This window comes from Phyllobates terribilis, unplaced genomic scaffold (genome assembly GCF_046119375.1).
Source record: "Phyllobates terribilis strain yellow unplaced genomic scaffold, ASM4611937v1 Scaffold_5__5_contigs__length_657084704, whole genome shotgun sequence".
Taxonomy (NCBI): Eukaryota; Metazoa; Chordata; class Amphibia; order Anura; family Dendrobatidae; genus Phyllobates; species Phyllobates terribilis.
The window spans coordinates 543,747,724-543,763,798 of NW_027362765.1; positions in this window are offsets into that span (position 1 = coordinate 543,747,724).

A 16,075-nucleotide genomic window follows, 5' to 3' on the forward strand; every position below is an offset into this window, starting at 1 on the left:
ACGCATACCTGGTGCCTCGCAGGCCCGCCCTGTTAATTGTTTTCTATTTTCTGCAAGATTACTTTAGTTAGAATTTTGAAACTCTAGGTATTCTTCATGTATATAGTTGTTTGTCATTTGAGTTTGAGTTATTCCATGTTATTTGCACACGGGCCTAAAAGGCCCCAGGTATGTGAAAGTGTAGATTTTTATGGTCATGCGTTCTAGGGTTAAGTGGCATCAATTGCCCCACAGTTGCTTAAAACGGTTGGTGAGGAGATTTTAACAAATCCTCAAGCTTTTAGTCTCCCCAGGATGACACAGGGGTAGAAAAGTCCTTTCGAATCCATGATTTGTTCATCTTTATGAACGTGAGTCTGTCTACATTCTCAGTGGACAGCCGCGTGCGCTTATCTGTCTGCACACCACCAGCAGCGCTGAACACACGTTCAGAGAGAACGCTGGCTGCAGGGCATGACAAGATCTCCAAGGCGTGAGTGGCGAGCTCCGGCCATTTTTCCTGTTTGGAATTCCAAAATGATCAAGGGTCCAGTGACACATTCATGGCTTCAATGTTCACTTGGAGATACTCCTGTACCATCCTCTCTAGGCGTTGACTATGTGTCAGACTTCTTGTCTCCTGTGGCCTTGCAAAGGATGGTCTAAAAAAGTGGTGAAACGATTCCACAAAATTGCTGTTACCAGCAGATACTGTGTTACTGTTACTGTTTGAGTGATGAAGACTCGACAGTCCCACGGTTGGCAAGTTAGAACTGTGAGATTCACTACGTGTACCACAGGCGTTTTGTGGAAAAGCACATGTAAGATTCTGCAACAGCGTCTGCAAATACTCCTGCATGCGTAAATCCCTTTTTATGGCAGGAATTATTTCGGCAAATTTACTTTTGTACCGGGGATCTAAGAGTGTGGCAACCCAGTAGTCAGGATTACTTCGAATTCTGACAATTCGAGGGTCATGTTGCAGGTAGTGCAGCAAGAAGGCACTCATGTGTCTTGCGCATCCAGGATTACGAAGTCCTTGTTGTGTTGGTAGCGAGGTAAGAATCATGCTTCCTTCCTCTGCCCTCTCCCCCCCAACCTCACCCAACAGAAATGTGATCAAGGTCTCCCTCATCTGATGAGTCTTCCATGCCCATCGCCAATTCGTCCTCCACTTCTTCCTCGGCTCCTGCACCTTCCTCAACAGTTTGGCTGCTACCATGAGCCCTGGCTAATCCCTCTCCCCCACTCTCTCATGCCTGCCGCCTTGGTGCTGCCGACCGTCTGGACCTTGGAGATGTTATCCCTTCCGCATACGACTCCTCCTCTGCTTCCTCCACCTCCTCTTGTCCCACCACCTGACTCTGAATTCTGTTTAATGTGTGCTCCAGCATGTAAATCACCGGAATAGTCATGCTGATAATGGCATCGTCGTCAGCACTAAACATCTTCGTCGCCATTTCAAAACTGTGCAGAAGGGTGTGTGGCGCCCCTGAGGGTTCAGTCGCCACAGAGTTACTGCATCTCACCAAGAGGTGTGGTATCTCACCCTCAGGTAAGGAAGGCGCATGGCTCGGGACCCTAACACCTGCATCCAACACATACCCGCAGTGGGGGTAGGGCGAGATTGCTCCTAAAGGAGAGCACAGTCCCAGGTCCCTAGCTGGCCGGAGGGTCCTATGTAGTGGGTGCTTAGGGGTAGCAGCATAGGGGAGCACATGACAGGGAGAGTATATATAGGAAGCCATCTTAGAAAGAGCAATCCAGTCAGAGAAGGAAAAGTGACAGGAGCAGAGGCTCTGCATGAGCTCTGCTCCGGAGGCGGGCCTAGCCTGGGAGGCCCAGGACTGAAGGAGAGAAGAGAGGAGTGGGAGCAGGAAGGCTCCAGGAATCGAAGGGACCCTAGGGCTACGGGCTGTGCAGAAGGCCACCCGTACTCCCGCTGCTACCAGGAGGTAGAGGGGTCAGGCCAGATAAGGGGAACCGGTCCCTCAACTAGCGGAGAAACAGCAAGGCTCAACTAGAAACCGGAGGCTGCAGCATTTCATGTACTGCAGGCTCAAGTCCACACCAGTCTCACTAAGAAGGTAGCCACATAGGACCCAGGGGACGGAACACACGTCGTCCGCCAAGGCCCGAGGATACCGGATAGAAGTATCACTGGGTGTGAGGTGCAGGGAGAAGGCCAGAGAAAGGACACACAGAAGGGGGTCCTGCTAAGTACTCCGGAGCTATCTGGGGGTGAACTGAGCCCCTCACTGAGTATGCACAGCACGACGGGGGAGATTGCTCTGGTACCTGTAATATGGACTGCAACAACTGTGAGTAAAGATTAGTGTTGAGCCACCCCCGTAGTGTTCGAGTTCGGTTCGGTTCGTCGAACACCCGTGTGTTCGCCGAACTGTTCGTCGAACTGTTCGTCGAACACCTTCGAACACCGTTAAAACCAATGGCAGGCAAACAAAAACACATAGAAACACATAGAAAACACCTTCAGGTGTCCAAAAGCTGACAAACTGCTCAGAAGACACAACTAACACATGGAAAAGTGACAAGTAAATATAGTCATGCGAAAAGAAAAGAGGTGGAGGAGTAAAAGGAGGGGGAGACACAGATATAGGCATGTCATGCCCTTCTAAAATCCAAAAAGTGAGAAGCCGACACGTTCAGTCCGCTCCTGCCCGTGCCACCTCCGTGTCGCCGGGTTTGTGCCAGAGCCGCGGTGAACCCTGACGGCCAGCCCCCCTCTCCCAATACTGGTGCCTGTCCGCTGGTGGGTCGAGCGAGCCCCCCTGTGGTGGAGGCAGCTCTAAGCTTTTTAATTTAAATTGTCTCTCTAGTTTGAATGAATACACTTTAAATCCATTTACAAGGATCTATTGGAGGGCAAGTCTCATGCCAGCAGCCGCGTAATTCCAGCTCCAGTAGCGTCCACTAAAGCTGCTGCAGTTAAAAAGCTTTTATAAGGATCGAGCTCGGCTGTCCACCGCAAGGCATCCTAATGCCAGTCCCAGCCCCTATGCCTTGGGGTGCCTCCTGATGCTCTTCACTGAGTATCCCGTGGTCCCGAAGCATTTCCTTTGAAAAAATTAAGTGTCCAAACTACAGGTGGTGTAGCTTGCTTAACAGTCGGGATAATCCGCTGACTAGCAGACACTGCTACTAGGCACAAAGTATTTCCTGGGCTAGATGCAGTTAAAAATTTGTAATTAGATACTCTCGTTGGATGCTGAGAAAGCATTCCATAGAGTCTCCTGGCACGCCATATATGATTCTCTTAAAAAGCTTGGGGTAGGGGTCTAGGGGACCCTTTTATAGCCAAAATCACGGCCCTGTATCACAATACATCACCTAGGCTGAAGATAAATGGAACTGTAGCACCCTGAGGGCTCGGTTGCTACAGAGGTATTGCACCTCACCCAGAGGTGTGATATCTCACTCTCAGGTAAGGATGTAGTGTGGATCAGGACCCGACACCTGCATGCATTACACCACATTGCCGTGGGGCAGGGCGACCAATATGCCTCTGAGATGGGCACGACAGTCCCTGTCCCTGGCTGGAGTGGGGGGAGGGAACACTGAGGAAGGGGAACCCTGTAGTGCAGGAGCAGGGAGGAAGCAGTTCCTGGGTGCATTGAAAAGGGAGTATAAAAGGTGGGCACCATCTTAGTTCAGTGCAGAGAAGTCTGAGCAGAAGTGGCAGGGAGCAGGGGCTCTGCATGAGCTCTGCTCCGGAGGCGGGCCTAGTAACAGAGGCCCAGGCCTGGAAGAAGGAGAAGGAAGGAAGAGGAGCGGAGAAGGCTCCAGGAACGAGGAATGAAGGGATCCCAGGGGTGCGGACGGGCGAGTCGCCACCGCACGCCCGAATCCACCTGCGTGGAGGGGTCAGGCCAAAGGGGGAGACCGGTCCCCGAAACTAGTGGAGGCAGGAAACGACCCTCAGCTAGAAACCGGAGGCTGTGACATTTTATGTGGCGCAGCCCCTCGCTACACCCGCTAGGAAGGCACCACATAGGGTCAGGGAAACTGGCGCCTAGTTTACCAAGAGGAGGCCCGAGGTAGCCGGACAGAAGGATTGGTAAGAAAGGCCAGACAAAGGACACACAAAGGGGGTCCTGTGAAGCGCTCCAAAGATATCTGGGAGTCTTCTGAGCCCCTCACCTGGTGAGCACAGTACGACGTGGGCAGCCGTTACCTGCAGACGTGGTCTGGATAATAAGAACTGTGAGTAAGGCCCTGGACTGCATCACTGACTCTGTGTCGTTACTGCTGCTGCCCTGCACCATCACCCCCATCCTCCGCATACACTGCCCTGAGGCTATACTCCTCCCGTGGGGAGTTATGCTACGATCTGCTGCACCCACAACACCAGCCTCAGCGGTCTGCCCTGCAGCGGCGGTTCACTCTGACCGCAATCCACGGGTGGCGTAGTCGGACATTTAAACATCAAAACCACATAAATAGTTCCGCCACTGGTTTGACCACCCTGAGCCACGGAACCGGGTCGCCGCCACGAAGACTACAACCACCAGCATCCACCAAAAAGGGTCCGGCTCCGGGTGTCCCAAGGCCCAGGGGGTGCATCAGAACATTTTCATCACCTTTCACAATCACCAATGGGACAAGGCAGGGATGTCCTCTGTCCCCTCTCTTATACATCCTAGTGACGGAGCACCTGCTCTCATCAATTCGCCATAACCCCAATATTAGGTGGATTGAGGTGGGAGGCACCGAGTACAAGTGCTCTCTATTTGCTGATGATGTCCTAGTATATATCACTCAATCATATATATCCATCCATGCTGTTATGGCTGAAATAGATCACTTTGTTACATGGTCAAATTTTAAAATCAATGCAGCGAAGTCTGAGGCCCTCGATGTCTCCCTCCACAAATCCATATAGGATTCCATCCAGTCCAACTTTCCCTTTGCCTGGCCCTCACAGGGTATCAAATACTTAGGAATTCCTATTCATAGAGACCTCTCCCATCTATGTTATCTTAATTTTGGGCCCTTTATTGAACAACTCCATACAGACCACGGTTGGCAAGTTAGAACTGTAAGATTCACTACGTGAACCACTGGTGTTTTGTGGAAAAGCACATGTACACTGTGTTCCAAATTATTATGCAAAAAGTGTTTAGGAGTGATAAGGGAAGAATTTTTGTTTGTTTGTCAGTTAAACTCATTGATGGTGATGTGTGTCAGGGCTCTTTATATCACTGTAAGCAATTGCAGACACCTGTGCTAATTAGTTTGGCAGGTGTGTCCAATGAAAGGCAAGACTACTTAAGAAGGCTGTCTCACATTATTAAGCAGCCTACATTTTCTGCCAAAATGGGAAAGAAAAAGGATGTGTCGGCTGCTGAGAAGCAACAAATTGTGGAGTGTTTAGGTCAAGGCATGACTACAATCAACATTGTGCGATGATCAGGATGAAGTGTCTTGGCAATCAAGAAGTATGTAGCTGATTCACAGTACACACGTGTGCGTGCTGATAAGGGCAAATTGAGGACTCTTTCCTACAGGCAATTACGTCAGGTTAAAAGAGCAGCGGCAAAAAAGCCTTGTCATAGCAGCAGACAAGTTTTTGAAGCTGCTGGTGCCTCCAACGTCCCCCGAACAACAAGATGCAGGGTCCTTCAGAGGTTTGCAGCTGTGCATACGCCATCCTGTCGACCTCCTCTATCCACTTCACACAAGCAGAAACGGCTCCAGTGGGCCAAACATTACATGAAGACTGATTTCAAAACTGTTTTGTTCACGGATGAGTGCCGTGCAGCGCTCGATGGTCCAGATGGATGGAATGGAGGATGGCTGGTTGATGGACACCCCACGCAAACACGGCTACAGCGCCAACAAGGAGGAGTTGGAGTAATGTTTTGGGCTGGAATCATGGGGAGAGAGATTGTCGGCCCCTTTAGGATCCCTGAAGGCGCTAAAGATGAACTCCATAATGTATGTGGATTTTCTCAAACAGCACTTCCTGCCATGGTTCAAGAAGAAGAACCGTGTATTTCACAGCAAGATCATTTTTTTGCATGATAATGAACCATCTCATGCTGCACATAAAACATCTGCATCTCTGGCTGATATGAGCATAAAAGGGGACAAACTTATGGTGTGACCCCCATGCTCCCCTGACCTCTACCCCATGCAGAACCTCTGGAGCATCATCAAAAGGAGTGTCTATGATGGCGGGAGGCAGTTCACATCTAAGCAACAGCTCTGGGAGGGTATTCTGTCCTCATGCAAAACAATTGAAGCAGAAACCATCCAAAACCTGACAAATTCAATGGACGAGAGAGTTCAGAAGCTCCTTTCGAACAAGGGGTCCTATGTGAAAATGTAACATCACCTAGAATAAAGTTTTGAGTTGAAAACTGTTTGATTTCAGTTTCTAATAACCTGCTAATGCTTATAATTTCAAAAATGACCATTTTTTTGGTCTTTATTAAAATGAAAAGGTTGATCGAAAAGTTTGGGGGATCTAATAGTGTGGCAACCCAGTAGTCATGATTACTTCGAATTCTGACAATATGAGGGTCATGTTGCAGGTAGTGCAGCAAGAAGGCACTTATGTGTCTTGCGCATCTCGGAGCCCCAAAATTATTTTCCGGGCTAGATGCAGCTGAAAATTATTATTAATTTTAAATCTGGTGGAACTTATTATAGACGGCCTAATAGAATCAGTGCTGCACACTGCTACAAAGACCAAATTATTTTCCAGCCAAGATACAGATAAACATGATTAGTAATTTGAAAGCTTAAAACGGTTGGTAGGGTGATTTTAACCAATCATCAAGCTTTTACTCTCCCCAGGATGACACAGGGGTAGAAAAGTCGTTTCGGATCCATGATTTGTTCATCTTTATGAACGTGAGTCTGTCTACATTATCAGTGGAGAGCCGCGTGCGCTTATCTGTCAGCACACCACCAGCAGCGCTGAACACACGTTCAGACAGAACGCTGGCTGCGGGGCATGACAAGATCTCCAAGGCGTAAGTGGCTAGCTCCGGCCATTTATCCAGATTGGAAGCCCAAAAAGAGCAAGGGTCCAGTGACACAGTCATGGCTTCAATGTTTACTTGGAGATACTCCTGTACCATCGTCTCTAGGCGTTGACTATGTGTCTGACTTCTTGTCTCCTGTGGCCTTGCAAAGGATGGGCTAAAAAAGTGGTGAAATGATTCCGCAAAATTGATGTTACCAGCAGATACTGTGGTTCTGTTATGGTTTGAGTGCTGAACACTTGACGGTCCCACGGTTGGCAACTTGGAACTGTGAGATTCACTACGTGCACCACTGGTGTTTTGTGGAAAAGCACATGTAAGATTATGCAACAGTCTCTGCTGATACTCCTGCATGCGTGCATCCCTTTCTATGGCAGGAATAATTTCTGCAAATTTACTTTTGTACCGGGGATCTAACAGTGTGGCAACCCAGTAGTCAGGATTATTTCTAATTCTCACAATTCGAGGGTCATGTTGCAGGTAGTGCAGCAAGAAGGCACTCATGTGTGTTGCGCATCCAGGAGCACCAAGTCCCTGTTGTGTTGGTGGCGAGGTAACAATCATGCTTCCTTCCTCTGTCCTCTCCCCCCAACCTCGCACAACAGAAATTTGATCAAGGTCTCCCTCATCTGATGAGTCTTCCATCAGTTCGTCCTCCACTTCTTCCTGGGCTCCTGCACCTTCCTCACTAGTTTGGCTGCTACCATGCGCCCTGGTAAAACCATCTCCCCCACCCTCACATGCCTGCCGCCTTGGTGCTGCCGACCGTCTGGACCTTGCAGATGTTAGCCCTTCCGCATACAACTCCTCCTCCTCTACTTCCTCCACCTCCTCTTGTGCCACCACCTGACTCCGAATTCTGTTTAACATGTGCTCCAGCATGTAAATCACCAGAATAGTCATGCTGATAATGGCATCGTCAGCACTAAAAATCTTCGTCGCCATTTCAAAACTGTGCAGAAGGGTGCATAGGTCCCTGATCTGAGACCATTCCTCCAGCGTGATTTGCCCCACCTCTGGATCTCGTTGGCCCAGGCTATACGTCAGAACGTATTGCACCAGGGCTTGTCGGTGCTGCCACAGTCGCTGCAACATGTGCAGAGTTGAATTCCACCGGGTAGGCACATCGCATTTTAGCCGGTGAAGTGGCAGGCCCAACGACTTCTGTAGAGATGTAAGTCGCTGAGCTGCGGGATGCGAACGGCGGAAGTGAGCACACAGCGACCGTGCCCTCTGCAGAAGGCCATCTAGTCTGGGATAGTGGGCTAAAAATTGCTGGACAACCAGGTTCAACACGTGAGCCATACAAGACACGTGGGTGACATTGCCCCGGCGAAGGGCCGCACCCAGGTTTGCAGCATTGTCGCACACGGCCTTCCCTGGTTTCAGGTCCAGTGGAGACAACCATTCATGAAATTGGTTCTCCAGAGCTGACCACAACTCCTCAGCTGTGTGACTCTCATTTCCGAGACATTTCAAATTAAAAACCGCCTGATGACGTTGAGCCCTACTGCCAGCATAGCAAGGAGGTGTGCAGGATCCCTTCTGCGCAGTTACAAAGCTTGTGGCATGACCAGACATGCTTTGGGTGCAGGTGGAAGACCGAGAGGAGGTTGAGGAGGCATAAGCAGTGGAGGAACTTTGAGATAAAGAGGATTGACGCACAACTCGTGGGGACGGCAAGACTTGGACAGCAGCCCCTTGTCCTGCTGTCACCATAGTTACCCAGTGCCCAGTCAGCGACATGTAACGCCCCTGTCCATGCCTACTCGTCCAAGTGTCTGTGGTGAAATGCACCCTGTCACACACAGAGTTTCTCAAAGAAGCGGTGATGTTGTGTGCGACATGCTGGTGGAGCACAGGAACACCTTTCTTTGAGAAGTAGTGCCGACTGGGCATCTGGTACTGGGGCACTGCGACGGACATAAGGTCTCGAAAATCCTCTGTGTCCACCAGGCGGAAAGGCAGCATTTCTGTAGCCAAGAGCTTGCAGATGGTGAAATTCAACCTCTTAGCTTTCTCATGGCTAGGAGGAAATGATCTTTTACTTGTCCACATCTGAGGGACCGAGGGCTGGCTATTGTGCTTAGACGGGGTTGATAAGGGTGTCCCCGGCAAACTGCCGGTCTGTGAGGAAGATGCAGGCGGACATGTTAGGTTGCCTTGATCCAAAGGTGGTGCTATCGATGTCGGACAGCGCTCAACACCAGCTGGTGTTACCACCTCCAAAGAAAATGATGACCTGCCAATCATGCTGGCTGTTGCAGGTAAAGAGGTGGCAGGTCTGCGCCCCAAAACAGGTGTGACTGCTGTCCCCCCAGTCACAGAGGATGAAGAGGCCACGGATGCACAAGATATGGCAGACGGTGGTTGGCCCGGCCGGCTAGGCCGCATTGTAGCACACTAAGCTTCCCACTGCAACTTATGCTTCATGTCCATGTGCCGGTTCATGCATGAAGTACTCAAACTATGTATTTTTTGGCCTCTACTTAGCTTTTGCTGACAAATGTTACAGATAACACGAGTTGGGTCATCTTTATCGATCTGAAAAAATGCCCAGGCTATGCAAGGCTTAGCACCCATGCGACCTGAAGAGCCACCACGACTTGTGGTGAGATGCAGAGTTGTGTTTGAGGATGCAGTTGTTGACGTGCTTCCAGTACTACGTCTCTGTCCAGGAAGGCGCAACCTGACCTCGTCGTCACTAGCATCTTCCTCCACCTCCTCTGCTGACCTCATCTCTTGGCTGACTGTGGGTTGACAGTAAGTGGGATCTCCAACCTCATCATCATCACCCTGTGCGTTATCACACCCGTCGTCCTCAGAGCCAACCTGTTCCTGCCCTGACAAAAAACTAAAGTTGTCGCTCCAATCAGGTATTTGAGTCTCATCATCGTCTTCCTCATTGTCTCCACCAACAGGAGTTACAGTTTGGGAATGACGGTCTACATTATGGTCAGAACCTTCTGCGTCTGGTCCTGGATCCGACTCATAAAGATTCTGGGCATCAGTGCAGACCATTTCCTCGTCTGGATTCACAGAAGCGCTGGAGTCGACCTCTGATTCCCAGGCTATAGTATGAGTAAACAGCTCTGCAGAATCAACCATCTGTTCTACCTCATACTCAGACGGGCAGCTGGAGATTTGGGAGCTGTGAGGAAGCAAGTGCGATTGGGGTGACACCTTTGAGGACTGGAGTATTTGTGATGTTGAAGTTGATGTGGAGGAGAGCCCACTTAAAGGAGCGCTTGATATCCGTTGAAGCACCTGCTGTTTTTTGTGCCTCATCTGGAATTTGTAGCGATTGGCGTGGCCGTAAGAAAGGAATCTTATCAAATTGTCCGCTAAATGAAGTAGACATTTTAGTTTGGCTGGAAGATGGTCTTTCTTCTGCAGATGTTACTGTTGCTTTAACACCTACCCCACGGACACAACCTTTTTTCCCCTTCCCAACACGCCTATTCCCCTTTCCACCAGCAGCAGGCCTTTTTCCACTCATTTTGGTGGTTAAATAATTCACAACTCTGGAGTTGTTTGCACAAAAAAACAATGGATGGGAACCGAGCAGAGCTGAGTGTCCAAACTGTGGTATTAGGCCAAAACTATTGGCTGGGTTAGATGCAGAAAAAAATTATATTCAATTTGCAACCTGATGGAGGTCAGTATAGATGGACTAATAGAACAAGTCCCACACACAGCTAGAAGTCCAAATATTTTTTCAGAGGTAGATTCAGAAAAAAATTGTATTCAGTTTGCAACCTGATGGAGGTCAGTATAGATGGACTAATAGAACAAGTCCCACACATTGCTAGAAGGCCAAATATTTTTTCAGAGCTAGATGCAGACAAAAAATTATTTTTAATTTGCAACCTGATGGAGGTCAGTATAGATGGACTAATAGAGAAAGTCCCACACACTGCTAGAAGGCCAAATATTTTTTCAGAGCTAGTTGCAGATATAAATTATTTTTAATTTGCAACCTGATGGAGGTCAGTATAGATGGACTAATAGAGAAAGTCCCACACACTGCTAGAAGGCCAAATATTTTTTCAGAGCTAGATGCAGAAAAAAAATATATTCAGTTTGCAACCTGATGGAGGTCAGTATAGATGGACTAATAGAACAAGTCCCACACACAGCTAGAAGCCCAAATATTTTTTCAGAGGTAGATGCAGAAAAAAATATATTCAGTTTGCAACCTGATGGAGGTCAGTATAGATGGACTAATAGAGAAAGTCCCACACACTGCTAGAAGGCCAAATATTTTTTCAGAGCTAGATGCAGACAAAAAATTATTTTGAATTTGCAACCTGATGGAGGTCAGTATAGATGGACTAATAGAGAAAGTCCCACACACTGCTAGAAGGCCAAATATTTTTTCAGAGCTAGATGCAGACAAAAAATTATTTTTAATTTGCAACCTGATGGAGGTCAGTATAGATGGACTAATAGAGAAAGTCCCACACACTACTAGAAGGCCAAATATTTTTTCAGAGCTACATGCAGATATAAATTATTTTTAATTTGCAACCTGATGGAGTTCAGTATAGATGGACTAATAGAGAAAGTCCCACACACTGCTAGAAGCCCAAATATTTTTTCAGAGCTAAATGCAGAAAAAAATTATATTCAGTTTGCAACCTGATGGAGGTCAGTATAGATGGACTAATAGAACAAGTCCCACACACATCTAGAAGCCCAAATGTTTTTTCAGAGGTAGATGCAGAAAAAAAATATATTCAGTATGCAACCTGATGGAGGTCAGTATAGATGGACTAATAGAACAAGTCCCACACACAGCTAGAAGGCCAAATATTTTTTCAGAGGTAGATGCAGATAAAAATTATTTTTAATTTGCTGCCTGATGGAGGTCAGTATAGATGGACTAATAGAGAAAGTCCCACACACTGCTAGAAGGCCACATATTTTTTCAGAGCTAGATGCAGACAAAAAATTATTTTGAATTTGCAACCTGATGGAGGTAAGTATAGATGGACTAATAGAGAAAGTCCCACACACTGCTAGAAGGCCAAATATTTTTTCAGAGCTAGATGCAGACAAAAAATTATTTTTAATTTGCAACCTGATGGAGGTCAGTATAGATGGACTAATAGAGAAAGTCCCACACACTGCTAGAAGGCCAAATATTTTTTCAGAGCTAGATGCAGATAAAAATTATTTTTAATTTGCAACCTGATGGAGGTCAGTATAGATGGACTAATAGAGAAAGTCCCACACACTGCTAGAAGGCCAAATATTTTTTCAGAGCTAGATGCAGACAAAAAATTATTTTGAATTTGCAGCGTGATGGCGGTCAGTATAGATGGACTAATAGAACAAGTCCCACACACTGCTAGAAGGCCAAATATTTTTTCAGAGCTAGATGCAGAAAAAAATTATATTCAGTTTGCAACCTGATGGAGGTCAGTATAGATGGACTAATAGAGCAAGTCCCACACACTGCTAGAAGCCCAAATATTTTTTCAGAGCTAGATGCAGAAAAAAATTATATTCAATTTGCAACCTGATGGAGGTCAGTATAGATGGACTAATAGAATGATGCTATGCCCAAAAGATTTTACTTCACTAGGTGCAGTAAAAAAATTGGTATTCTATACACAGGTGGTATATCTTGCAGCACAGATAGGCTACTCCACTGACTAACACACTCTGCAGTAGGCCAAAAAGGATTAGGTTTGTTAGATTCAGCCAAATGCTGTGAAAAAAACTTGCACAGCACTGGCACAGACCTGCCTGGCAAAAAATGATAGGAACTGTTGTAACCTAGTCCTGAAAAGGACTGCAATTACAATTAGTCTTTACTCCCACAATCTATCTATTTAAGAGCACAGACCTGCCTGATAAAAGTCGTAGGAAATGCTCTAACCTAGTCCTTAAAAGGACTGCAATCACAACTATTCCCTACTCCCAAGCTATCTGTAGATTTGTGCGAAAATTGGCTTGAAATTAACAAGGTATAGCGCACACAGCAACAGGGGTGCTGTCTAACACGCAGCTGCAGCAGTGAGAAAAAGGTTGGCGACGGGGAAAATGGCTTGGTCTTATAGGGCAAGGACATGTGACATACACTGCCAATGACACATGCCCTTGCTTGTGTGAAAAAAAGCACTTCGCTCCGTGTGTGCGCTGCTGATAGGCTGACAGATTGCACCTCCCCTCTGTAAATGCGGGAAAGAGAAAAAAAAATGGAGATCTTCATTATTCCTGCAGAGATCCATCCCCTGCCCCTCCCCCCACCCCGCTGTACACTCAAACTGCGTATTAACATTAATTTTCATCATTACTGAGAAAAAATCCAGTTATGATTTTGGTGCACGAACAGTTATCGAACATAACCTCGAACAGCCGAATTTTTCTCAAATCGTTCGTGTTCGCCAAACGGCTCGAACATCGCCCAAAACAGCTCGAATTTGAGATTGGCGAACAGTTCGAGTCGAACAACGTTCATCTCTAGTAAAGATCTTGGGACTGCATCACACGGACTCTGTGTTCATTACTGACTCCCTGCACTACAACCACCATCATCCACCCACACTGCCCTGAAGCTACACTCTTCCTGTGGGTAAAAACACAAGAGAGAACTGAGTATACAGCATATAAAAAAGACTTTATTAATAGAAGTATAGATACACAATATTATAAATATAATGAAATGATGCAAATAGGGAGACGATACAGAGCCACAAGGGCGCAAATAGGGAGACAATCTGGAACCACAAGGGCACGTAATAACTATCCACGACTAACCAAAATGGTAGGATAGTGTAATGGAGGGAAAAAGGGGAGGGAAAGAGGGGGGGAAAAGGGAAAAAGAGCGACCCAAAGCAGCATATGCTGATAAATGGTAAGATAAGAGAGGTATCTATAGAAGGATATCAGTACATTAAATAATGGTCAATACATATCCCATTTTTCCCCCTAATGGGGCCAAAGTAGATAAAATCCATATATAGGATACACTCACCAAAAAGGTCACCAAGGGGCGCTCAAGGAGGGGGGCAGGGAACAAGGCAGGAGCAGACCAGTGTGGAACCTGCGGGCCTCGACGCGCGTTTCGCGGGTTTGCTTTATCAAGAGGCGTCACGGTGAAAGCGCCGACATCTTTTTAAATATGCCCCCAAAATAGGTCACATGTGCACACTTGAGGCCGGAAGAAAATGGCCACCAACCGGAAGGCGTAAGCGGCGCATGCGCGGGGATCGTCAAACCGTCCCGCCCCCAAAACGCCCGTCATGACGTCGGCGCGAACCCGGAAGTACAAAGAGTAAAGTCCGGGGTAGCGCCGACACCAAGGAGACAGGCGCCTGGGACGCCCGGAAGGTGAGTAGTCCCGAGCATGCGCACCGCCAGACAAGGGGGCCAATGGTGCACACCAAGACATTAATGTCCACACATGTATAACAACATTCCAATCAAAATGTGACCAGTGTCGCCTAAAGCATATACAGACAATGCAATTATATAAATTAGGACACACAAAAGACAACAAATGCATGTGTAGAGAAAAGGGAGCCAAAAATGTCCACGACACAAGGGCAATCTAAAGACAGCATCCAAAGATGTCAGTGATCATCCATTTCACCATCTCCAATCCATGTCAGCGGACATCACTAGAAGCGGGCTTCACAATAAAGACAAGGTCCACAAGAAAAAAACTGTATATACAAAAGAAGAAAAAATGATTAGAAAAAAAAAGAAATAAAAGGTAAAAATAAAGAGTAGACAATAAAGGATAACAAGTAAAAAACAATGAATCAATGTTAATAAATATTAAAAACAGCAAAAGCAAAAGCAAAAGGGGCTCACTACCTTGAGAACATATGTACAGGAGGGGCCACGGGAGAGCATGCAAAAATGGAGTATGGACCGCATAAACAGGAATATGGTCAAAATGACAAAATTTATTACTCCATAGGGTGTAGGGACTATCACTCCTATAGAGGCACAGGACAAAAAATGGAGGGACAATGTATGTCACAAAAAAGGTGAAAAACCAAGGTTTTCATTCAGACCCCGCGGTGCCAGGGTATTAAGGGTGATGATCCATCTCGCCTCCTTCTGGGCGAGGAGGCGTTTAGCATTCCCACCCCGAGAGCCAAGACACACCTTATCAATCCCCCGCACTCGTAATGAGCGGGGGTCACAGTTACGGACGGCCTTAAAATGCCGTGGTAGTGTCTTCAGCTCTCGGGGGTCCGTGGCAGTGCGGGCAGCGCCAATGTACCGGACGTGTTCCCGAACTCTGATTCTAAGCTCATTACTGGTTAATCCTATGTAGATTAATTGGCACTCACATGTGGCAAAATAGACCACATGTGTAGTGCCACAAGATATATAATGACGAATGTCAAATTGACGGGAGCCATCAGAGTTGGAGAAAGACGTACAACGTAGGACATTGGCGCATGCGACGCAATGGCCGCAAGGGAAAGAACCCACCGTGGGACCGCGGGATCCAAAGAAATTGGGGCGCGAGGGGACGTAGTGGCTGGAAACCAGAACGTCCCCTAGCGTCCTCGATCGACGTGGCGTCATGTGAGGAAAATCGCCTAGACAGTCCCGAAGGGAGGGCTCCGTGTGAAGTATACTCCAATGTCGAGAGAGGATCCGCCGCATAGCTCCCCACTCATGGTTGAATGTGGATATGTAGCGGATCCTCTCAGATGTCCCATGGCTAGGCACCGGGGAGGGATGAATAAGATGGTCCCTGGGTATGCTGCGGGCCCTCTTATAGCCACGGCGAATACATCGGTTGCTATAACCACGTTGTTTAAAGCGATCAGCAAGATCTGTAGCCTGTTTCTCAAAATACGAATTAGTTGAGCAGATGCGCCTCATCCTGAGGAACTGTCCAACTGGGACGGCTCTAATGGTGGAATAATCATGAGCCGAAGAAGCATGTATCAGGGAATTTGTTGCAGGAGGCTTCCTATATGCTGTAGATATAGTATATCTTGACTTCAGCAAAGCATTTGACAAAGTATCTCACACCATCCTTATTGAAAAAATGACCAAGTATGCAATGGACCAGGCAACTGTTAGGTGGATTCATAACTGGCTTA